General features: G+C 40.0%; 1 pseudogene; it reads left to right on the top strand.

Annotated features, from left to right (window-relative positions):
• The window catches only part of LOC139462367 (uncharacterized), a 112,339-nt pseudogene that overhangs the window by 32,911 nt on the left and 53,205 nt on the right, over nucleotides 1–26,223 (top strand).

The following is a 26,223-nucleotide window of genomic DNA, read 5'->3' as shown; positions in this document are numbered from 1 at the left end:
ACATTGCGTGCTTGAAGGGGGAGACAGCATTTGCCTGTGATGACTCCACAACTGTAGCAGCTCTGGCTGCTGGCGTAGAGACCAAGATAACAGCTCTCGGAAGCACAGACTGTGGTGTGTTCAAAACATCATCTAGCTTAACTCTTTCACTATGCGTTGAGTCATAATAGTTAGTCATGTTAACACGCACGGACCAATAGCAGAACGGCATAAAGGTTCGCTTACAATTAAACAAATACGAATGCAGTATTAATAGTCGCGAAATGTCGTTTGATTGCCTTCAAACTACAATGTTTTATACGTACTGAGATTATATTGTCATGACTTATTGATGATTTTATCCAAACCATCTTGTTATCTATCTATTGTCAGCTGTCACCACCGCCTGCCAGTGTGAAATTAATGCCGCTAAAGCAGACATCTCCTCTGATGCCACTAAGTGCACGTGAGTTAAGCTCAAGTTCATTCATTGCCAAAACATGGCGGTTATTAAATCAATCTTTTCTTGCGGCAGTGTTTACTTCGATGAATATGGGTGTAAATTCAGACACAGAACGTTTTGTTTCTTGTTACATGAATGATCCGTTTTTGTTAGTCTTTTTGTTGTTTAGCGGAGCACTTATTCTCGATTATTTACAGACCGCCGTCATATAGCTGGAATATTGCTGGGTGCGGCGTTAAACAACAAACAAACAAACAAGCTTAGCAATAGTCCACCTTATGACGGTAGTCTGTACATAACTGATTCTGGGCCCGATAATCCAGTTTTTGACATGATAAGCATTGATGTACGCAATGGGATGCGATGACATGCATCAACTGAGTCAGTGAGATTGACCACCAGACCCCATTAGGCGTCTCTAATTATAAGCATGAATGTTCACAGGGGAGAGAGGGGAAATTATTTCTTGCTTTAAGAACAACATTGAGTAAGATCGCTTTATTCAGTCATAACAACGAGGAGTTCTCAGACATAACATGGCATCAATAAATTTAGTAGGTTTTTTTTAATAACTAACAGCCTGGACATTAAACACAATTGTACAAACTACAGCCCCGACGGCAATAGAACAGACAGTACAAGACTCAAGAGGATGCACACATCTCAAGACAAACCATACAAGCATTAATGACTAGTCCCCCCAAAGGGTAAGCCAAAGAGTACCGGATGTCAATATGCATAATGGACCGCGAGGGTAAGCAACATCGAGAGCCCACCCAAATTTCAATACTTGCAATTATTCAACATTTCTAGACAAACCATACAAGCATTAATGACAAGACCCCAAAGGGGGACTGCCGGGTGTCAGTATGCAACATGGCCCGCGATGGTTAGCAGCATCGTGCGCCAACTCAAATTGCAATACCAAGCCTGCAAGTATATAACCGACTGAAAAGCAAAGATCGACCCATCGACCAACATACCTTTTTCGACAGTAGGATGAAACTGTAACAAATTGACGTCAAGTTCTAACGACCAAACATCCAACCTCAAAAATAAACTTCAGAGAACAGTATATACCATAGTGAGTAAGTACATTCTGTACAAAATAATGTATGGATCACTTATCGAAGGAGCGAACAATGTTAGGTTAAACAAAGCTGCTTCCACAATGGCGAAGAAAATCAAGAGGTTGTTAAACATTCCAGCCAACCTGGAGTAACACGTCAAGAGTTGTCTCCCTTGGACAACTCCGCTTTCCAATTGCACGCAATGCACCACGAGGTGTTCCCCTTCGACCATATGCTACGTTAAATGCCCATCTATACCAATAGTCATTAAATGGATAAATCATCCACGCAAACACTGAAGTACTCTATTTTATCCTGAAATGACAAAACGTCATTATCATTGAGACACAATGTCAATTTGGTACGCCCACTTTGGGTACAACGTGACGAATACACACAACGAAAGAAGAGCAGTAAAATAAATGAGACAAAAACATCTCTACAATCAAAGGAAATCTCTACTCTACTGCATTGTACCGCCCCGAAACAACGAAAATGCCTACATTGGAAAGGATAGGTTTGCAGAGTTCCATTTATCAAATACATTACTCACTTGTTGACTGGTGCAGGGTACATGCTCGGGATATTAACTGATGTCTGAGAATTCCGTTTTCCGTTTGTATTATGTATGTACAATATCAGTTTCCTTCTTTGTCCTAGTGACTACAAGGCCCAGTACGCATGCCTCTATCCACTGACTACTGCTCACTGTGTTGGCACCATAGCGATGTAAAGACGGCAGCCGCTACGTCGGTAACATCTACAACATCATGCAGTAAGTAAAAAAATACAAATATTGACATGGCCAATAGTGTTTCATACGAAAGGAGCTTTTGAAATATGCATCCATACATAATAAATGATGGATGTAAAATTATTCTAACTCGCGATTCCCACTTCTTACAGCTTTTGACGTGTCTGCCAGAGAGCTTTCGATGCTGCACCAAAAGGGACTGATGCAGACAAATGCACGTACGTTGAAAATAGTTGAACTATATGTACATTAAGAGAATTAAAGAGAAACTAAATGAATACTGTGGTCAGATCCGTTGACTTGGTTGATTGAGTGTCATCGTCCCCGATGCAAACCAACCAATCAAACAATCCATATCTCTTCCCGCATATACAGAATTTCCCTGTTTAATGAAGACACAGATGATACTTCTCATAGTTCTGGAAATCAGTTTGAGCCTACCCATTGACAGGTTTTGTAAAACGTTTACAATACATCCTTGAAGGAAAACTTAATTTGTTTATCTGAAAATTCTAACATTAAACGTATATCAGTTTACCTGCCAGTAACGATACTCCTTTGACCGTGTCTACGTAACTATGTATTCTAGCGCTCATACAGCCCAATCACCAGGCTGTGACGGTATTACGACCAAGAGCGCCATTGCAACGACTTCTGAAACAACAAGAGCAGCACTGCCAGAAAGGGATTGTCCAGGTAGGCACTTTACATTAAGGAATACAGTCCTTAATGCAAAACACGCCATCATTGATGTACATGTACGTTAGTTGTGTCTCTTCGATTCTTTGAACAATGGTTCCGCCTTTTCACAGTGTCTGAGTTTAATGTACGAGAAAATCCATAAGTGATGTATGTCTCTGGCGACATTCTGGAATAAATTGTTTGCAGATCTTGGCCAAACCCAGTACTTAAATATATTTGAGTGTTTTACTAATAGTTATATTCTACTATCAGAGAGCCATTGGTACTTGTGGTTCGGTGGTATTAATTGTTTCTGTATTGCAATACAGGAGAATAAAGATGCGTTTTAACCTATGAGACCCGTGATGAATCAGGGGTAGAATAGGTATTTAGCAACCCATGCTTGTCGACTAACGTTGACTTGGTTGATGCCTGTCATCGTATCCCAATTGCGTGGATCGATGCTCAGGATGTCAATCACTGAATTGTCTGGTCCAGACTCAATTATTTACAGAACGTCGTCAAAAAGCTGGAATATTGCGGCGTTAAACAACAAACAACAATATTTAACCATATTTCAGCATAAAGTGGCCAGGAAGTTTCAATGAAACAGATCATAGACCACTTCGGTAAAAACCAGAGGGTATTATTCTGAACATCAACGGCGAATATGTGGCTCGTTTCCATGTCTATATGCACCTAGATTAGAAACGTAGTTCTATCATGATCGTACGGCATTTCATGTGTTGAAACAAACCAAATCACTGATATAACTTCTGTAGAAATATGAGACTTATACACACAATATACACGATATTCCTAGAGCAAGTTTATGCCTACATAACGTACAAAGTCATATTCAATATTAAAATAAGAATGCTGAACACCGGCTTATATTATGTATTATATTTATATCATGACCTATTGTTGTTCCGTTACAGGTGGGAGTGTTGCGGATCGCGTGACGTTTGCGGTGACGTCACTGGTCGTTTCAGTTCTTGTAAACATGTTCCTGTACATGTACTGGCCCTCAATGTTGACACTTCCAAACTCCTGGCATCTTTGGTTCCGGTTTTGATAACTCTACGGCTTATATGCTGTTGTTCCGAAGGTAAAAAATATGTAGGATACTCACATGACTCAAACCGTACCCGAATGACGTGTTGAGTTAATCCTTGTTGGTCGTTCCATCGAAATAAACGGTACTGTTCACGAAGTCTACCTGTATGTTTGTTTTTCAAGACCTGCAATTGTTGTCGCATACTTTTGGTGGCACTAGTAAGCCAGTCACGCGCGCCAAGGCGCCACCATTTGTTGTTGATAGTCGCTTCCCTGAGGTGTTGTAGAGTCATAAGATATAAGGCTTCGAATCTCTGATTTGCAATGATAATGGTTCTTGATTTGTCACTACCATACATGTGTTCATGGGTTTTGCCCAGTAGTGAAACGTCTAGTCAGTGAATACTAACTGTTATCCCTGATCAGCACATACAAATATCCAAAATCATTTCAGGAAACATTGCATCAGAATCATTATCATTATGTCGTTAGTGTCCATGCTTCTAGTGGCGTCATCCATTTGTGTTTGGCTCTATTTCTGGTAAACATGTGACGAAAACTTCTCGTTAAAAACCTATGCTGGGTTTCAGTCAAAAATAGATCGGATTTTCATCTGAAGTGACAGTGTCAGTATTTTCCATATTAAAACACTCGTGGTAAAACCCTTTATATAAAGGATATTAGAAATGGGCAATAAATTACAGTAACCTGTACCTGCAAACTGTTAATTAAAATACAGATACGCATACGCACCTACACAGGTGCTTTAGGAATATACATATACATGTACAGTTGCAAAACACATTTGCGTACTTGATCTAAGGTAACTTGTTCACAAGTCATAAAAATATATACCATAAATCTGCTTTAGGTTTACATCATGATTTGGTTTGGAATGATAAAATAACAGAAATGAAATATGGACACGCCTCTAAAGATACTAAATTTAACATTACTTACAAACTTGAATGAGTAATATTCAACTTGGATGAAAAAACTATCAAACCAGTATTACAAGCCAGCCATGTTCTAAATGTTCTCAAATATGCGTCCAGTCACATGATGGTTGATTGGTTGGATTGTTGTATAACGCCGCACTCAGCAATATTCAAGCTACATGACGGTGGTCTGTAATTAAACCAGTCTGGACCAGACAATCCAGACATCATCATGAGCATCGATCCACGCAATTGGGATACAATGATATGCATCAACTAAGTCAGCGAGCCAGACCACCCGATCCCGTTAATCGACCCTTTCGACAAAGCCTATGAATAGAAACTTACAGGCAAAAGTATAGGTATGCCAGGAAAACAGACTGCCCTACTTTTGGAGAGTTTGCAAGGGTGAAGGAAACTCTAGTTTTACAGGTGGTGTACCACACACGAGGTCAAAGGTGATTTTGAGGTTTGCGGCAGTTGGTTTTACTGGTTTTACGTAAGTTGGTCTGTAAATAATCGAGTCTGGACCAGACAATCCAGTGATTAATATCATGAACATCGATCAGCGCAATTGGGATCGATGACAAGCATCAACCAAGTCAGCGAGTCTGACCACCCGATTCCGTTAGTCGCCTCCTACGACAAGCTCAGTCGCTTGCGTGTCAACCGACATTCGTAACATATCTTGATGAGCAGAAAGTTGATCAGTTACCAAGGGTGCTCATTATTTTTTTTAACTCACAGGGATAGTTTTAAGCCGTCACGGTTTACAGGCAGGAGTTCGCAGGATTACAAATCAGGAAAGGATAGTTCATCCCCTCCTAGATCTAGTTCTATAAAGTCTGGTTCTGAGTTTGTTGACAAAAAGTCAAGTTCAACTCCAGTTGGATCTAAAGACTCTTCTGCATTTTCGTCAGAGCCTAATTGTAGATATTGCCACGAGTCAGGGCGTATAATTTCTGAGTGTAGAAAGCTCGCTTTCAAAAACAGTCATGATCATTCTTCAATGTCAAGACACAGCCTTTTGTGGTTCGGCTACTGAGGAGTTGTTGTAGAGTGAGTGAGTGATTTAAGATTTAAAGTCACATCGGCGGTATTTCAGCTTAGTATGACTGCAACAATTTATACGTACATACGAGAGAGACCCCTAAAGATCCGGGGTAAAATAGGTCTTTAGCAACCCATGCTTGCGTTAAAAAGCGACTATGCTTGTCGTAAGAGGTGACTAACGGGTTCTGGTGGTCAGGCTCGCCGACCTGGTAGATGCATATCATCGTATCCCAATTGCATGGATCGATGCTCATGATGTTAATCACTGGATTGTCACTCGACTTTTGGAATATTGGAGTGCAACCTTAAAAATCAAACAAACATTGTTGACCAAGTTAGGTATGTCCTAGATCGCACAGGAAGGACTGCTTCAAATCGTGGCTTCATTTCCGCAACAAAATCGGCGTAACTGCTGTAGCAGTCCTTGCAATTCATTGAGTCCGCTTCTCCTATTAACATTTCTGCTTTTGTTTGTTTTGGGGTCAAATATGCCCATATATTTGGGTTCAAATTGGGTTGTTATCTGTCGCATTTCTTTGATGGAAATGATCATTGTCAGCAACGTATTGATGACCTGTTATAAACCCCGTTTATTTCTCATTGCTTTTGGTATTTTATAACATAAAACGTCAACGACAGAAAATAACCAATAACGATTATTAGCCGAAACAGATGCAAAATACATAGCGGGTGAACAATAAATGAATGGGTCACTGAAATCAATAGAACACATGTATTGTACTGGTGAATTCAGGGAACCCGTCAAGTGTGTACATCTTCGTTTATAATTCCAATGAAAGTTACAACCATTTGAGGCAATGTCTTTTGTTGTATCAAACCAATTATCAGATCAGCTTCACCTCTGTTACCATAAGTTCCTACACTGATGTAAACTAACAAGATTTTACTACCGCTTTGCTCAGATAATAGTTGTCCAATTTGTATACATATGGGCACGTGTTACTGTTCCTAACCTGGGCTTGAAGTGTTTCACCATTTCTGATGTCATGACAACGTCCAGCTAAATGACGACTTCCTGTAAACAATCGAGTCAAACAAAGCAGTGGTAGATATAACGAGAAACGTATTCGGCATGATGACACGCAATCTAATAAGTTCAGTATTAACACCTGATCCAATACGTCGCAGTCGCCTCGTAGGGCAAGCATATGCGGCTAGGGACATGCTTGTATTATGACCAGGAAGTATCATGAGGTTAATGTTTGTACGAACTACGAGACGGAACTGATCACTTGATGTTTTATCATAACAAGGTAATGCTATTTATATGACTGACGACTCGTTAAGATCCGTGGTAGAATAGGTCTTCAGCAGCCCATGTTTGCTGTAAAAGACGACTATGCTTGTCGTAAAAGGCGACTAACGGGATCGCGTGGTCAGGCTAGCTGACTTGATTGATGCATGTCATCGATCCAAATTGCGTTGATCGATGCTCATGATATTAATCACTGGATTGTCTGGTCCAGACTCGATTATTTAAAGACCGCCGTCATATAGCTGGAATATTGCTGAGTGAGGCGTTAAACAACAAACAAGCAAACAAAACATGACTGACTAAATAAGAGCCACGTATTCGGCATGATGACACGCAATCTAACAAGTTCAGTAGTCTGAACACCTGATCCAATACGTCGCGATCGCCTCGTAGGGCAAGCATATGCAGCCAGGGACATGCTTGTATTATGACCAGGAATAATGTTTGTACGAACTACGAGATGGAACTGATCACTTGTTTTATCATAGCAAGGCAATGCTATTTACATGACTGACGCCCCGTGAAGATCCGTGGTAGAATAGGTCCTCAGCAGCCCATGTTTGCCGTAAAAGACGACTAATTGCTTGGATCGATGCTCATGATGTCAATCACTGGATTGTCTGGTCCAGACTCGATTATTCACAGACCGCCGTCATATAGCTGGGATATTGCTGTGTGCGGCGTTCAACAACAAACATGTTAGAATTTAAACTTTAGTGTCAGTGTTGTTTTGTAAGCTTGCACTTCATTTATTCTTTTTATATTGGAAGAGTTACTTCCCGTTAATTGTCACGTGTTGGATGGAAAAATGTCTGACATGTGAAATGTAGATTTGATTGATGAGTTGAAGATATACAGAAGATTTATTTGAAGATTTGTCTTTATTGATCATTGAAGATAGAAACAAGATGTCTTTAACAAAACAAACAAACAAACAAACAAAACATGACTGACTTAATAAGAGTCACGTATTGATGACCTGTTCCCAGCCTGTTTATTTCTCATTGCTTCGTGTATGTAGCTGACAAATTGCTGAAGCGTCGTAAAATAGTAACTTGGACATATATGCACCTTATGGATTTATTGCTTAATATTTCTTTTAATTTGATGTTTACACGATATACGGCTTTTCCATTGGACGAGAGGTCGTCACATGACCGCGAAATTGACGTTCATAAGTGTGTGAACGACACGATTTGACGTTCATACGTTTTTCATGAGACCGTGTTCATGAAATGACGTAAACACTGACGGACTACTTCCACATTCCTGGGGAAACCCCTGGGAATTCCCTAGCACGAAAACATACATAAACATTAGTTCTGATCATTTGGAACCTTTAATCTTGGTCTCAGCATTTCAGTATACATTGAGAAACTTGAAGAGAAGAGAGCTTGACTTGCATGATCGTTCACGAAATTCCTCGTAACGGCCCATCCTAATGAACACACGAAAAAATGCACATCCAAACTATCGTCAGTATCGCCTCGATCTGTGTCTAGGCTGACAGTGACCGTCTCCAGCAATCTACGAATTTACTTTGGTGTCTGTTTGACGCATCTTTAATCACCTTTCAATAATCGGTCAGTTGATCAATGATGACTAACACATGTAACCGCCACAGGTTCATTAACAACTTCGGAAATCCTAGCTCCCGTCACGTTTATCGTGTCGGCCATTTTGACGTCTTGTACTTGATGTAAATGTATTAAGACGCGCTGTCATTGTGGCTGACTTACTGAGGTAGTTCATTGATATTAACTGATATTATATGAACACATGTGTTGCGTAAGATGTTTCTGCAGAGCAAGTTCTGCATCCATAGGCTCATGTCACCTCTTTTTGGGGGGAACTATTTTATTCCGCGACATAGCTGGTTGTTGTTTGACTGTCAGTGTAAATATGAAGTCAGACGTACTAAATAAAATTGTGTTTAGATCTTGGCTTACATCCTTTGAGGTAAGAAATTGGGATAAAAGATTATAAGAATGGACTTTCACTTTGTGCTGCGTAAGATAGCTCCGACGTTCATACAGTTTGTCCCTCACTCTATGAAGGTTCATACTCCAATGAACTCACACAAAGTGAAAGTCAATTCTTAATTATATTCGAATACAAACTACAAACGGGAAGAAAATATTGTGTAGTGGAACAGTTCCAAGCCATTTTGATCCAGGGTAAAGAACATCAATCAAGGTCCCTTCACAACAAAATGGGCACACAACACTGGCTGACGAACCAATGCACACGATCAAACAGGACACGGACTGAGAATCCACGCTGAAGTAGATACAACCTCCAGTATGTGCTGTTGCAGATGGTGAACCCCTCAGCCCCGTCGGCCACATCTTTCTCCCACGATCTCTGAAATCATACACCACTGACTGAATACTGCATGTTTATGTTATATATAAAAAAAAACATTGAGCAAAAATGACCATCAAGTGATTTCCCGTCTCTCTGGGTAGTAACCACAATGCATGGGGTTTCACTGTATGTCACTTTGAATCAAATATTATATACCTTGTACACGTACATTTCCGAATAGGTAATAATTCAAAATCGTTTGCGCATATAGGAGATACCATTGCCACATATTCGTTTGACCTGTGAAGATCCGGGTTAGAACTGATATTCGGCAAACCTTGCTTGTCGAAAGAGGTGACTAACGGGGTCGGGGTCGCTGACTTGGTTGATGCAAGTCTTCGTATCCCATTTATGTAGACCGATGCTCATGTCAATCACTGGATTGTATAGTCCAGACTCGATTAATTACAGACCGCCGTCAAATAGCTGGAATATGGCTGAGTGCGGTTTAAAACTTTAAAAAATCAAAACGTACATGTATGTTTATATTATGTTTACCATATCCTCATGAATCCATCTGTAATATTGAGGCGTAATAAATGTTTGGTGTATTGTTTCAAACACACTTGAGATGTAAGAGACAATCAAGCGATTGATATAATGAGCAACGATCCACGCCGTTGGGTTCGATTCCACGTAATCAACCAAGTCACAGAGCATCACCATTCGTTAAGACGCCACCATATATGATACTTTGGACCTATGTTATCCTAGAATTCAAAAGGGGGCGGCACTATGTATCCTTGAACATACCAGTTAAGAAAATACAGAATAGGTTTTAGTTCAATTACCAGTAGTATATTCATTTAGAGTTCACAATCCTTGACATGTTGGGAAATGTCTAGACACTGTGAAAAAAGGACGTTTAAACTATTGCAGTGCTCCACTTTAGAATAGGTCTTCAGCAACCCATGCTTGCCGTAAAAGGCGACTAACGGGATCGGGTGGTCAGCCTCGCTGACTTGGTTGATGTATGTCATCGATCCCAATTGCGTGGATCGATGCTCATGATATTAATCACTGGATTGTCTGGTCCAGACTCGATTATTTACAGATTGACGTCATATAGCTGGACTATTGCTGAGATCGGCGTTAAACAACAAACCAACTAACCAACTTTGATAGACCAGTATCAAGGAAGCAAGTTACCGTGAGATAACAGGGTACTTTGTGTTGATTATACTGACCATTAGCTAATAATGTTGACAGTTACATACACTTATTGGAAGACAATAATGTGCAATGATGAATGAGTGCCTTATATGGGCAATTCGAAAATTTTACTAAAACTTCCTGCACAAATTCCGCATGAGATGCATGCTATATTCATTCTTCGTTTCGTCGCTATGTGGCTGAGTGGTCAGGCTCTCTGACTTGGTTGATACAAAGGTTTTCCACGTTGCACCAAACACCATCACAAGGCAGTGGATTCGTTATCAGACACACGGGACAACACGTGACTTTCCCAGATCTGGTCTACTACATATCACTACTAGAGTACAGGACAGTTCCAGCCGACTACGTCATTTTCCTGAAAGAACAACGGTCCTCTCTACAGTTTCGGCAAAACCTATGAGTTAGTGAGTGATTATGGTTTTTCGCCGCTTGTAGCAATATTCAAGCAACATCACGGTGGAGGACACTAGAAATGGGCTTTGTACCCACGTAGGGAATCGAACCCTGCCCTCCAGTGTGACGAGCGAACGCTTTAGCCACGCGGCTACCCCACGACCCCTTAGCAATACCAGGATTGCATAGGATATTAGCCCTACGTATCGGAACCGTTTAGGCCCTAGACGACCAGTTCGAGGTGTCATTTTGAAGGACCTGCGGCGTCAATGTTGTCAACGTCACAGTGTATGGATACAACTGTGATGGAGACAAGTTTGGTTTATTCACCTTTTATGCATCGCCGTGCGGATGGTCGACGTCGTGTTTGCAGGCGTCACGGTGAACGTTACGCCCTAAGCTGCATACAGGAGGTAGACAGAATTGGTTGTTTTAGTGTGGTGATGTGGGCAGCTATCTCCTACACTAGTCGAACAAACTTGGATCAAGTTCAAGGGAATGTATCGGCACAACGATACACAAATTAGATTCTTCGGCCACACGTACTTTCCATTATACAACAAGCGAACGTAATTCTCCAACAAGACAACGCCTGACCTAATACGGCAAGACTGATAACAGCCCTTTTCAGGAATCACAACATCCAGATCCTGTCCCACCAGGTCTCGAGATTGAAACCCAATCAACCACAGAACCTCCGACAGTTGGCATAAGCACTGGAGGCAGAGTGTGTGTGAACATTCACTAGGCCACAATTCGGGATGTGATTGTTTCGATGGGATGACGATGACAATCACTTTTGAACTCGAATGGTGGCTGTACACGATGTTGAGAACCTTCACCTTGAACATCTACAGTTCCATTTGTGCCATGTGGAACCTGGGTCAATAACAATGATGTGTGCCAACTTTGAACAATCAATCTGTTGATTATTTATATGGAATATGAAATATACATCTAATATCACGTTTCGATGCTTGCAGGGTATATTTATCATCCATATCCGTATATAACAAAGTCACAGATAGTTCTTATATCGAGTAATATATATTTTTTGATTCTGTACATAAACATTTTGGCATAAAAAATGTGGGTCCTGTGTGAAACCTCTTGTGTTTACTTACATAGTTGCCTCGCCAAGGCAGCATGCACGCCGTTTCCCTTCCCTTCATCCATAATGTCCCAGAATATATTGGACAACCAGTTAGCGTGACAAGGTCCTTGTCTACGTTCTCCTTTATTTTTGGTAGAAAATTAAACATTTCAACACCATAATCTGAAAAATTATCTTTAGAGGCGATGGAGCTTTCTCGGATATCACAGGTCTTATCTGTTACAATAATAAACCAGATATATTCAATGGATGCTTTGCCTGCTGGAGCTATGGCTCTAAACCGGAACGTACGCCCCAGTGACATTAGAATCTGACGTTTATCCTCAGGGTACACTACCGTCAAGCTGCCATCAACCGTCGTCTTCCTTTGTATTCCATAATAGCCAAAGTTGTTGATAATGACTGTCAATAAAATGTTATCGGTAGATGTAATAATGTGTATGTTGTCAGGAATCAATTTCCTGAGAAAAACCTGTCCTTTCTCCAGTTTATTCGTTTTCCCGCTTACATTAATGGAGTTGTTATCACTGATGCTTACAGCCTTTATTTGATATGTGCCGGGTAGATCTGGAAACGGTGGCAACACATACATAGATCCCAGAGCTGTGATTGGTGGCATCTGTTCTACTATGTTGTCTTTGCCATCATAGTGTTGGTAGTAATCAACCTCAGTGTAGTCAGATCCAGAGTAGACTGCAACGGGTTTTGTAGCTGTCACATACGTTCCTGACAGATCTACTGAGCATTGTAGCTGCAGAGTATCATATGTTTGAAGGGTGATTTCTAATGTGTCTTCTGACTGGTAGTTAACATTGTTAAAGTTTACCTTGCCTTGTGCAATCTGGAAGTTGACAGTAACATCCGTATCATCTTCAGTGGCGACAAACATTAATAGGCAAACATTTGATTCACGGAGAGTGACAACTGTGTATTCTGTGCCAAGATGCGACACTGGTAGAGCAAGAAACGCGCCGATAGAATTAGAGGCTGTGTTAAATACTTGCACACAGATCTCCTGGTCACTGGTTACATGTATGCCAAGGCTGTGTTTAGACTTAAAGAGCTGAATAGCCTCATCTGGAAGAGCAAAAGTTAGGAAGTCCTTGACAACTTTAGTTGTGAGCGGTATGACATCCGGAGATCTTGGTGTAGATATGTTAAGTGTTATCAGATCGTCGTTGTCATTGATGATTGTCAGAACCGGTGCTGATCTGTGGTTTGTTGTGTTACGCCGCACTTAGCAATATTCCAGCTTTATTACGGCGGTCTGTAATTAATTGAGTTTGAACCAGACTATCCAGTGAGTTACATCATGAGCATCGATCCACGCATTTGTGATCGATGACATGCATCAATCAAGTCAGCGAGTCTGACTAACCGATCCCGTCAATTAAATTGTTACAGAGTTATGGCCCTAGCTATTTTAGTTGAAACTTGCATAGCGTGTGTGTGCAAGTTTCAAACTTTAATTTGGGAACATAATTCTACCTTAATTGTTTGTGAAGAGGTGAGGTGATATGGGGTTTAACGCCGCATCGAAGAATATTGCACTTATATAGCGACGGTCCATACCTGAACCCCATGGGGACCCGAGGTAGAATGTGTTCCCAGCACCCCACTGCTGGTCGTAAAAGGCGCCTAAATTGGGCAACCCGTTTGCCGTGGGTTGCGCCCCTTTGTCGGTGGAGGAAGGCATTCTTGTTTTTGAGGGCACTGGATGCGTGAACGGTGTTCCTTTTGCCCAACACACCACTGCGAACACAGCTGACAATGTTACACAGGACTTCACATTATCTTGGAGCCCTATGGGTACCCAGGGTGGCATGTGTCTCGAGGACCCCATTACTGGTTTGGCGTGGGTTGGGTCCTTGTGTTCCTTGTGTCGGTGGAGGAATCGATTCTGGTAGTTGTTAGCACTGGTTCCACGTACACGGTTCCTTTAATCCAAATACCTACATCATGGCCTTTACAAATTCTTTTTCCATTAGAAATGACCTAAAAATCGTGTGTTTGAAATAGACATCGGCCCGTAGACCCAAGGCCGACAAATGTGGTCTCTCAGCGATAGTTATATATATAAGAAGGCTGTTGCATCCTGCAGTATATTTTAAGCTGTACGCGTGGTGAATGTATCAACACACTAAGATTGGTATTGAACAGGGTGAAGCTTCAGAGTACTCCCCTCGTTAACTCTTTCAACACCACAGGTCAAAATAAATAATAATATAGTTTCATGAACCGAAAGGTCATGTCATTCATTCATTAAATCTATCACTTTTCACAAAGTCGGAAAAATACGTATTTCCTACCAATTTATCATTCTGTATCAATAGATTTAAAATTATGAACTATTTCAATGTTATTGAAACAAGATAATCTGGGCACATGCTTTGACAACGGGTCCATATCGAATATGTCAAAGAGCAATATAATGACGTTTTAAGCAAATCGTACATAAATTAAATAAAGTAATAAATATAATCAATAAACATATATCAAATTGTCAAATTACATCTGATTTACATTGTTCATCTTTTTGTGCGATCGTGTAATGTGCAAATGAAATCTTGGCATTAAATTTTGTCGCCTCGAATATGCATGAGAAATCTTTGTCACAGGTCGTAACCTTGTACGATATGTCTACTAAGTTCCATATTTTTAGGTCGCTCAAAACGCTCAAAATAACACGATTTGACCAAAGACTTTTGTCTTCATCTGAAATATATCATACATGAGGACGGTACCCATTGCTGTGATTCATTGGCTGCCTCGGGTGCTTGCTTTTGACCCATCACGAAAGATTATATTTGATTACGTCATTAGAATCCAATTTATATCTTATAAAGTCGCACTTTACAACTACGACAATACTCTGAGCGAGGTTACAGCAATATCATTGATGATCAGAGCTTTCTAACGATACCAAACATCGAACGAATCTTCGCATGTGTTATTTATACAAATCTTCAAAAACTGAGCTATTTCCTCATGACACCGAGCGGAAAGCCACCATTGTCGGGGAAAATGTGATGATAGAAAATACTTAAAATTCTTTTTACAATCATCTTCCTATTACTTTAACAATGAATATAAAAAAGAAACAAGAGTTTGCCACTAACGTGGCTATATCCCCCGCCCCTGTTGCAGAATTTATGACATAATTAAATCTAAACAAACCCTAAGCTTTTTTAACCGAGGTGGAACTTGTCATGGTAATTGTAAAAAACTTAAGTCCATCTTGCTGCCATGGAAACGTTAACAATAAACTTTTTCTAAAATTTCTAAATAGCAAAAGACACCAGTTCAGCATGTACTTGACAGACCTGCAAAGTTTCATGAAAAAATATTGAACGGTTTCTGAGTTATGCTCCGGAAACGAAACGTGACGTAGGGACGGACGGAGCCTGTTTCTATATCCCCCGCCAACTTTGTTGGGCGGGGGATAACAAGATAGTGGATAGCTCAACTATGAAATCTTAAAATTGCCGAAAATCGTCATTATCTTCGCTTCCTTGCTGCTTAATCTTGAGGTTATGCATGTAAGCTTGAATATTTTGTATTAAAAACGATCTTGAATAAGTTATAAATGCTTTGATTAAATAATCTGATAAACAGATCTTTCATATTAATAAACCTTATACGCCTTTCAAATGGTGTTTGACATTTCGCAAAAAAGATGTTTTACAAGCTGATATTTTCCAAGATAAATGTAGGTTTCATATATCACCACAAAGTCTCTGGGAGCTCAGTGTGATAGCGGTAAAAGCTTCTGGTTGACTGGTTCTGTTTTGTAATTTATCATGCAAAAGTACGTCTCCCTGCTTCAACTATAATGTTTGGGCCTACAGTCTAATGGCTCTACAGTTGTTGTTTTTTAAATGTGCTGGTTCTCAGTGCTCTCAGTTTGCTCTGCTGAGTTTTAGACACTGCCTGAAAATGCTTTAGTTTCCAAGCAGCAAGAAGCTTGTGCAAATTTAATAGTCATCGGGTCTAAAATTGGAGAACTTCTCAAGCATAATCCTTTTTTAATATCCAAGACAATCCAATCTGTATGCGTAGGTGTTACGAACGTTTCACGTCTTCGAGGCGGTTTGCTCCTTGAGAAGTGTGCGCGGAGACAGCACCCAGTTATTTTTTTTAACAACATCAGGTTGAATATAACAGGATTGCTGTCTCACCCCACAAAACACGCAACTCCAGTAGAGATATTGTTAGCGACAGAGCCCGCTGTCTGGCGGACATGTCTGAGGAGGAGAGAGGCTGCTGATCGAAATGTTACATCTGCCAAGCGCTTCATTCTCAAGAAACATGACGGTAGAATAGAACCAAGCACGAACTGGACGACTGAACTGAATAATGGCAGTGAAGTCACTGACAACTCGCAAAAGTTCAAGGTTTATCGAAACGTAGCACCATACAATGAACCAATAATCACGCACAATCACACAGATAATACACTGTAATCACCCTACGTTCACTTTAGTCGTCTCTTACAAGGTGCATACAGAATCTTACACTTCAGTTTTCTAAAATGTATGATCTCCCTAAACATCAGACAAAAGATCGCAGAGCTATAACACGGGCCATTTCGTGACTTTCTTAGCTTATCTTTCACCGTCAGTGTTCAATTGAGAAGAACACGAGGACACACCAGAAGGGCTACAATCAAACAATCTAGTCGCTCTCAGAAAACGTACAACCTGATCAACATGAGTTGATCAACACTCTTTGTAAGGGATAAACTTACGTTGCCTTCAAATTTGAAGTGAGTTCATTTAGAAAGGTCCCCTTTTGTTAGCTTTTTTTTATGCTTCATGTATATGTGTGTATGTATATTCAGGTTACTCAGATTACTTCAAGTCATGTGTTGGTTTCTATTGAAAAAATCAATTCATATTCGCAGGTTACTAACTAAACTCTGCTAATGTTTGTGTCAGATTTCGTATATTCATTCTACTACTACTTCTACGGGAAGTTACAGGCCGCACAGTCCCTCGTTGACGTTGAAAATATTTCCATATAATGAGGAGCATTCAAAATACAGTGATGAGATCTGAAAGTTTCAGTATTATGTTGCTGAGACGTAAATTATTATTCATAAGGAAAAATGTTGTGATGCTACATGTTGATACAGACTTTTTACCTTAATTTGAAGTTCCTTACTCGCACGTTTACTAGTGTGAGATTACCATTACCTACTTGTGACCATTTTTATGATACTTTAAAGATACAGTCGGTTACTTCTTGCAGGAAAAGACTTATATGAATGCAGTCGACAGTTACTAGGTTTCACAATGCATGCACACCTTTTCTACGAAACATTGATGATACATAATATTGATTTTAAGTTAATATTTATGTTTATGAAAGTATTTCTTTGAATTCTAGAATCCAGGAGTCGTTTTCAACCAGTATGGGTTTCATTTTTGCTGATGGAGCTTGTTATTATCGAGAAACAAAGTCAGTCTGTGCATACGGAATTTTGACTTTGATGGGGAGTACATATTTGTACATACGTTGCGTATTGATATTTCGCAGAACAAATTGGTTCATACAATTGAATGTATATTGCCTGATTTATCTGGAATGGGCAACAGGTCCAAATATAAGGATTTTTGTGAAACCCACACATTGCTTTGTTATACCGGCGATATATGATTATATAGAGCAGGCCGAACAAGAGGTTTTATGACGATAAAGGCATAAAAATGTTAACTCCCCGTATTAACATTTTCCACCAGAATTCTCTCACGAAACGAGCAATTCTTCCATTTAATGGTTCTAGTAGTCGTTCGCATTTTGGTTCATGCTGCAGTCGAAGGACTGGAGCAGTATGTTAAAATATTGTCGTTGCATGCCACACACGCTGCTCGTGCTTTTCGGTGCAAGTTTGTCAAATGTCGTCATTTATGAACGCATTTCATCTGATCTCACGGGTAGTGAAACAAACCGTGACGATATTAAACAAGTCACCGAAAAAATACAAGATGTAGAGAGACATATTTTTATTGCATTGAAAATACTGTAAGATCGTCTCACATTCCTTACTACTATTCGACAAGAAAGTGATGACATTAATTTGGGAATTAGGGAACAATTAGTTAATCAACGATTGAGTCCGTCTTTGCTTCCAGTTTCGGAAGTAAATAGAGAGTATCTCAGTGCAGAATATCCGTTGTCTCACGTTGCGCAAAAGGATCAAGGTTATTATTATTGGGATAGATGCTCATGATATCAATCAATGGATTGTCTTGTTCAGACTTAATTATTTGCAGACCGCCTCCATATAGCTTGAATAGAACTGCGTTCGGCGTTTAACACCAGACAAATAAAAATCTGGTCGACGATCCCTTTTGCCACGATTTATCCCAACCAGAATTCGTCTTTGATAAGATTGTTGATACTTTGTACCTTGATGGTTTTTGTTTTATGTTGTTTATATCTAGCACTGTGTGTGTTTATTCTGTTATCACTTTCACATGTACGAGGAATTCCCCGTTTCGGGTACTAAATTAATCTTATTCTCATCAGGAGCCAGACGCCTTTGAACTGTGGTTGCTGAAACCTTTGGCCTGTCCTATTCACTCCTCGCTCAGATTTAAATTCGAGCGTAGTCTCGTGTTCAGTGGTGTTTTCCATTTGTCCACCAGGCATGGAGAGTTGGGGTTGTTAGGTTTGTGATGCATTGAAGACAATATATATTCAGGGAAAAACGTATCAACTTCAACGTTTCAACAAAACCAGTACCACTTTCAAGTGTTTTTTATATGGATAAAAAAATGTTCAAGCTCATGGTTTTATATTTTGTAAAGATCTGTTCTTTCCGCCTTAGATGAAATGTTAGTGTCACTTGCTATTTTAACATAACAGGCGCTTCTGATTTACACAAACACACAGCTTGTCTCAAACTGAGTTAAGAAATGTATGAAACATTGTTTTTGAACAAAATTTGTCTTTAGCATAGAACAATAAAGAAGGGGAAATACATCAACAGTCAATGAAGCACTAATACTAAACTGTCATACAGTTGTAATTAGTTCATGGGTTACTAAGTGTGTGATATACTCCCACAAACAACCAACGATATTTAGTCTCAGTCAGGTCACCGTTATTGTCAACACCCTTTTCAAATACTGAACATTTTGCTTTCAGTACAAATCTTTTGCTACTTCAAGGGATTCAAGCCAATGCTGTTTCAGAATGGTTTGTTTGAAAGATTCCCTACATGAAAAGTAGAACGCCATAACCATTTAATTGCATTGTCATGAAACTCATCAAATCCTTGTTTGCTTAATGTTCCCGATGGTTTACTTACGCAAATGAGTTTCTTTCCACTTGTAAAACACTTTTATAACTCAAAATCAGTGTGGAAAGTTTTGGCCAAATTGACAAAGTCTATTATTTGTGCCGTGCCATGATAACACTTAAACAGCACTACACGTGTTTTTAAATTTATGTGAAGTTTTCACGATATACACCGTTTCAATAAGACAAGAAAACAGTCGCTACACTGACGTGCACGTTCGTGAGCTTCTGAGCACCATTCAAGCTATAAATAGAGATTATGCGAATAATCCACGAACCATTATGACACGGCATTATGACACACAATCAGTAAAGTCACAACGCCTGAACATCGCCCTGTCGTGTTTAATTGAGACCTTCTCGCATAGGGTAGTGAATGCCGGTTCCTGGAAGCCTATTCGCTCCACGACCTCGCACGCCCTGGCACCACGCAGCAACCCACAACCGAGCATTTAAGGGCGTTTCACAAACCCCCTTAGTTTATTCTGCGTCGTAAAATCGCCCTATATGTACGAGAGCCACAGCACATTCTGAAAGAATCTTCATGCTCGTAATTGACACCATGGCGACATTTGTCATTTTTCGGATATAAGATATAGAGAATGTCAAAGGGGGCGTATGATACTAGTACTTGACAGAATTTGAATAGTAGATGTGTGATATGATTATGACCGATATAGATTTCCTAAACATGTCATGGAGCTAATCACTCGGTACAGCTTTGGTGCTCCTGGCATCAATGAGTTCAGTTGTTATTCATATGCGGATCCAGGAGGAGGTTGCAGGGGTGCGTAAACACCCACCACTCACAATTTATGAAGCACATAGACATGTGTACATTCAGAAGATTTATTGGCGTTAATTAAAGAAATTAACTGCACAACAACATCGTCATTTCAGTGTCGACAGTAAATATCATAATTTCGTTGTGTAGTGATTGATGCGTCCATAATATATAGATACTCGTAATGCTGGATTTAATTGATAATGGCGCTGCAACTCTAAAATTGCTAATATTGCGTCATTCGTATTTTAATTGAAGAATTTACCATAAAGTTACACATGACACTTTCCTCAACTGTTCTTCCAAATATTGATCAACGTTATGTTCTTGGATGATGTGCCCCCAAAAACAAAGAATAGAGTAAGATTGCTCATTATAATTAAGCCCATGTTTACCTTTTTATCAGCTAAGAGGAAGTTTTGGTGCAGACAGGAAGCATGAATCATCAGCTGATGATATTCCCAGGTTCTCCTTTCCTTCAGTCTCCGTCGTTATTTAAAATACCAGCTTAATGGGCCCTCCCTGGCTTAGATGGACGGTTTAAGTCAGTCAAGCGACGAGAACAAGTTCATATATATATATATACAAAGAAAAATGTTCAGCACACCCCTATTTCTGAACCATGACACATGGCAAAAATTATGGCATGGAATGACTGACCACAGGAGTTACACGATACCAATGTCATCGGATAGAACAAAACTTTGACAACAAATAAAAAAGATATTGGTGAGTTGTGATTGACATTTACTGACCAAAACATCATGGAAACACAGTAACTGTTTTTGATCTTAGACAATACCTCAAACAAGTATGGAGCTGCAGGATTAAGTAAACGAGTTTAGGTTTGATGTTTCATGTGAAAATGTTCCTTAAAGTATCTACTTAACATGAAACATGACACGTGAAACAGTTCAGTAGCTGAAGGGGGTTTAAGTAGTGTAAAATTATTGTCCCCCTGAGAGGGTATGTGAGACCACGTCTTTCAAAGTATATTTATGTGTGCCACGTTTTTATTCATAGTATATATGTTCGTTTAACTTAGGCTAAATTTGTCAATAATCGCCAACAGCTGAGGGGATGATGTAAATCCGGCTGGGGTCCATACAGGTAGCAAAAGTACTGTAAGTCCCCATGGACCCTTACATGGTGATCTGCCTTCAACTGCTGACGATCTATAGCCTATTTTTATATAGGATATCTTTTAATGGTTGTATACTAGTTTTAAAATACAAATCTGTGATATTCTAGTAATTTTACTGTCCATCGATGACAGGTTTTATTTAGTTTCAATATATGTGTTAAACTGTTTAACTTCTCGTCACGATATGGCTGAAATATTGCCGATGTGACGTAAAGCATTAACTCACTCACTCACTCAGTAGCAGGTATAACCGCCACGTGCCCGGATGACCCATTCCACCCTACGTCACATGCCTCCAGTCAGACGTTGGATCTGTGGATGAGTCAACAACAACCACTCTTGATGCAATGCAATCCAATTGGCGTAAATCTCGTGCCTGTATGCGCCGCCCCAGAGTATCCCAAACATGATCAAGGGGGTTCAAATCTGGGCTCATTGCTTGGCAGGTCAGAGTCGTTATTACATTGTCCCTCATATAATCCACGACTGCATGTGAACGATGAGGCCTGGCATTGTCATCCGTGTACTGAAGTCGAGTAGCAAGAGGGTGGGTGTCAAAATGAGGAACGACGACTGGCCTCAAAACGTCCCGGATGTACTGATCCCTTGTTACGTTGCCCTTTATGGTGACCAAACCCGACCGGCAATCATGAAAGATTAACCCCCAAACCATTACCGTGCCCCCGCCGTATTCAACAGTCGGTTGAATGTTCCTGGGGTGTAGGCCTCCAATCTCTCGTTCTTTCATAAGTCTCCAAGTTCTTATATTCCAGTTCTATCGCACAAACACACCATACTTAACGAGCCGCTTTGTTGTGACAACAAGGGACGCTTCATGACTCGTCTAGCCCTCAGTCCTGCTGCTTTCAGCCGGTTCCTAACGGTTCTGGTGCTGAAACCACGATTGTGCAACCCAGCTGAGTACTTGTTAAAAAGGATTATATGTGTATGAGACGAAGCAGGTTCCTGTCTTCGCGATGTGTCGTCACAGGAGGACTTCCGGATCTGGGACTGTCCTGTACATCACCGGTCTGAGCATGTTTCTCGACTAAATGGCTTACAACAGTGTGATTATACCCAAAATTCCGACTAATGGAATTAAAAGACATTCTTGCGATATATATGCCGATTATTTGCCACTGTGTGGAATATATTAGGCTGTGCTTAACTTTTTTTTCTTTGTATGTATATATGCGTCATGAATACAAAGTTATTCTTCAAATTAAATTTGGGCTAACAATAATATTTACAAGTGTTTAAAACACGAGCAATCAGCAACGAGTAACCAAACATAGGCAACCTCACGCCTACCACGCGTCAGTGCGAGATTGACGAAGTGAGACGCCAGCGCTGACGCCAATCCACTGAGGGTTTTACACATGACCATAAGCTGCTTAACTATATTTGATTATATATATCAAACAGCGTCCATTATGTATGAGACAGTTCCATCTAAGAAACTGTATTTAGTGGTGTAAATGTAATCCTTACAATAAGCAGTGATGATATAAGTACTTGTTCTCAGACGAGTTAATGATGTAGTATTCAACTTTCGTAACTTTCATGAAGACAGGTTCCGCACATTAGCTTTAAAGTATGATCTTATTGTACTACGTAAGATGTATAGTACGGCTTCATGTTAGCGACTATTGCTTTGACATCACTGGCTGTTTCAGTTTTAGCCAACAGGTTCCTTTAGCGAGACACTCCTCTGTTTATAGGCGCGGCTTGCAAAGTTATTTTACGTTTCGACGTTATTCTAAGTACTTATATGTAAAGCATTGATTTCTAATACCCAAGACAGCACACACACACACACACACGCACACACACACACACACACACACACACACACACACACACACACACACACACACACACACTAATTCTAATTAAATCTTTGCTAGGCGTATATTACTAATACAAAGGACAGCACACACAGACACACACAAATACGTTCCCTGATTCAAACTAATCAACCAGTTTACGTATAAGATCACTGTCCATGACGGGGGAACTGCGGTATGTGGTCATGCACATGGTATATATTGTTGCTATTGTGATTGTTTAATGCGTTGTAAATGTTGTACACGCATACACAATAATTCGTTCGATGATGATAGTATATGCATGGACCAGTTCTTACTTCATTTCCTGAATGTCAGAAGGATGCATGTTTCAATCTACGTGCTTGTGCCTTGATGGCGGGTACAGTTATCATATGTACATGTCTGGTTGTTCCACAGAAATAAACGCCAATTTCACGAACTGAAAAGTTTCGTTGCTCCTGTCTACGTACGAGAGCTTTTTGCTTGGAATAAAATATCTTCTTCATGGTATACAACATATACAATTGATCGTACTTAATTGACGTGTATCTAGTATGCAGATCATTAGGTTAACCAGCTATCAGTTCTTTAACCGAGCACCGCAAGTATCAGACCTTCAAAGTAACAGATTCACTCATCACGCCGAAGACCCGGGTTCGATTCCCAACATGGGTACAATCCGTGAAGCCCATTTCTGGTGTTCCCCGCCGTGATATTGCTGGAAAATTGCTAAAAGCGGTGTAAAACCATACTCACTCACTCAAAGTAACAGAAAGATTGATATGGGTAGGAATGGGAGTGATTTGTTCAACAGACAAACAATAACCTTGACAGTCGAAACCTAAAAGGAATTACTGAAACTGAAACATACATTTTGAAAACTAAAATGCACTTTTCATCAACTGATACGAGTTAAACCGTTTTGAGTGAATGAGCAAATAGCAGTTCACGCTAAATTGAGCATTTTCCCAGCCATATCACTTCTTCAGGGATTTGAGTTTTTTATTTGATAATTTCGCGGAGTTTGGTAAATTGAGGAGAATCCTGTTCTGTATACACAGTTAGCTTATTCGAGCGATCTGACAATGCTTGGTCAAAATCCATGATGGAATTCGCCTCATTTTCCGACCCATGGACCTTTACCACACCTGTCACAAATTTCCACAAAACGTTATTTGAGTGAATGTCTTCAATTTGCCTGTGTACGTTGAATGCGACAGCCAGGTAGATTTTCACTGTTATTAAATTGTTTTCAGTTTTCTTCAGGGTGTTTTCATTTCCATTTTCTGGTCGAAAACTATCAATGTCTCCAAGGTCTTCGCGTACGAATCTTTGCGATTCTTCAACCAGGTCGAAAAAGTCATCTGCTACTAAATCATCAAGTACACACTTTGACGCAGGTGGGGCTTATGAGGCTAACCTAACAACCTAACATTTCTGATTATTTAAAGTTTGTAAAATGTACTTTACATTGCCAGTTATGTTTCCATCTACTTTCACCAAATCGTTTACCATTATCGTTGCCATAATAAAGATCGACGTCATCTTTGTTTACACTAGCAACTTAATGTCTCGCAAACGATTGTATTTAGACTATCTTGTCAGACATAAAAAGACATCAAGCGGTTTGCATTAGCAATTTGCTCAACTTAACACAAAGATCGCAATCTGTTGTGTGTCTCTTTCGGTGCACAGACTTCCCTAGATCGCATTTCAACAACTGTTACCATCTCCGACCACAAATGCATCAAGTTTAAGTTTGTGGCACGCTATATGCCTTGTCTCTTGGTTTATCAGCGACGCTACCTGCAGGAGGTAGTCAACCAGAATAACCCTATTACATTTATTGATACCTGAAGATAATATCTCACCTTCATACCTGCTGTTCACGTTTTCCCCAAGGGTGTATTAAGCTGCATTTATTCGAGATCTGTACATTCAAAAGAGAAATATGAGACTGACACGACACAAGCCCTTATTAAACAATCATTCCCAAGACTTTAATGTCTCTGGATTATTTATTGTAAAATACCTTGTTCTTGAACATTGAGTGTTACTTTGTGTATTTTGAAAGTGTTCAATAACCATCCTATGTTGAATTCAAAAACCCTAGTTATCAAACAAATCAATATAACTCACCTCACATATTGGAATTGTCACTGATATGCCTCACATGAGGTATCGATAATAGTACTATACATGATTGTAGTTGTATATTATCTACTTTGCATCGTTCGTCATGCTTTCTTATTTAGTTTGTTGTTTAACTCCGCACAATATTCCAGCTATATGACGGTGGACTGTAATAAAGTCTGGACTGACCATCCAGTGATCGTCATCATGAGCATCGATCCATGCAATTGGGATACAATCAACCAAGTCAGCGAGGCTGACCACCCGATCCCATTAGTCGCTTCTTACGACAGGTATAGTCACCTTTTAAGGCAAGCATGGGTTGCTGAAGACCTATTCTTTCCCCGTCGTTCGTCATGTGTAGAACGAAAAATATTATGTCCAGAGTTCTTTAAAGATATGTCGGGCCCTCCACTGCATTTGCAACAGTCTCGACTGTGCGTTACGCCTGTAGGGTTACAGAAATGTGTAATCTATACGTTTATTATCTTTGGTAGATCAACAGGATCAGGCCTCGGTGCACCTTACAATTGTCTGCACATGTTAACGGCCACACGCAACTCACCTCTGCACAAGCAAAGTAACTCTCAAGTCGAAATGAAATCGTGTAAGTGACACTTTCTGAACGTAAAAACATGTAAAGACAAAATGCGTGAGTTTCACATAAATGTACAAGTGTCCAAAATAGGCAGTCAATGTCGTCAA

This window comes from Haliotis cracherodii, unplaced genomic scaffold (assembly GCF_022045235.1).
Source record: "Haliotis cracherodii isolate W230 unplaced genomic scaffold, xgHalCrac1.p SCAF_15, whole genome shotgun sequence".
NCBI lineage: Eukaryota > Metazoa > Mollusca > Gastropoda > Lepetellida > Haliotidae > Haliotis > Haliotis cracherodii.
This window is presented reverse-complemented; position numbering and strand designations above follow the sequence as displayed.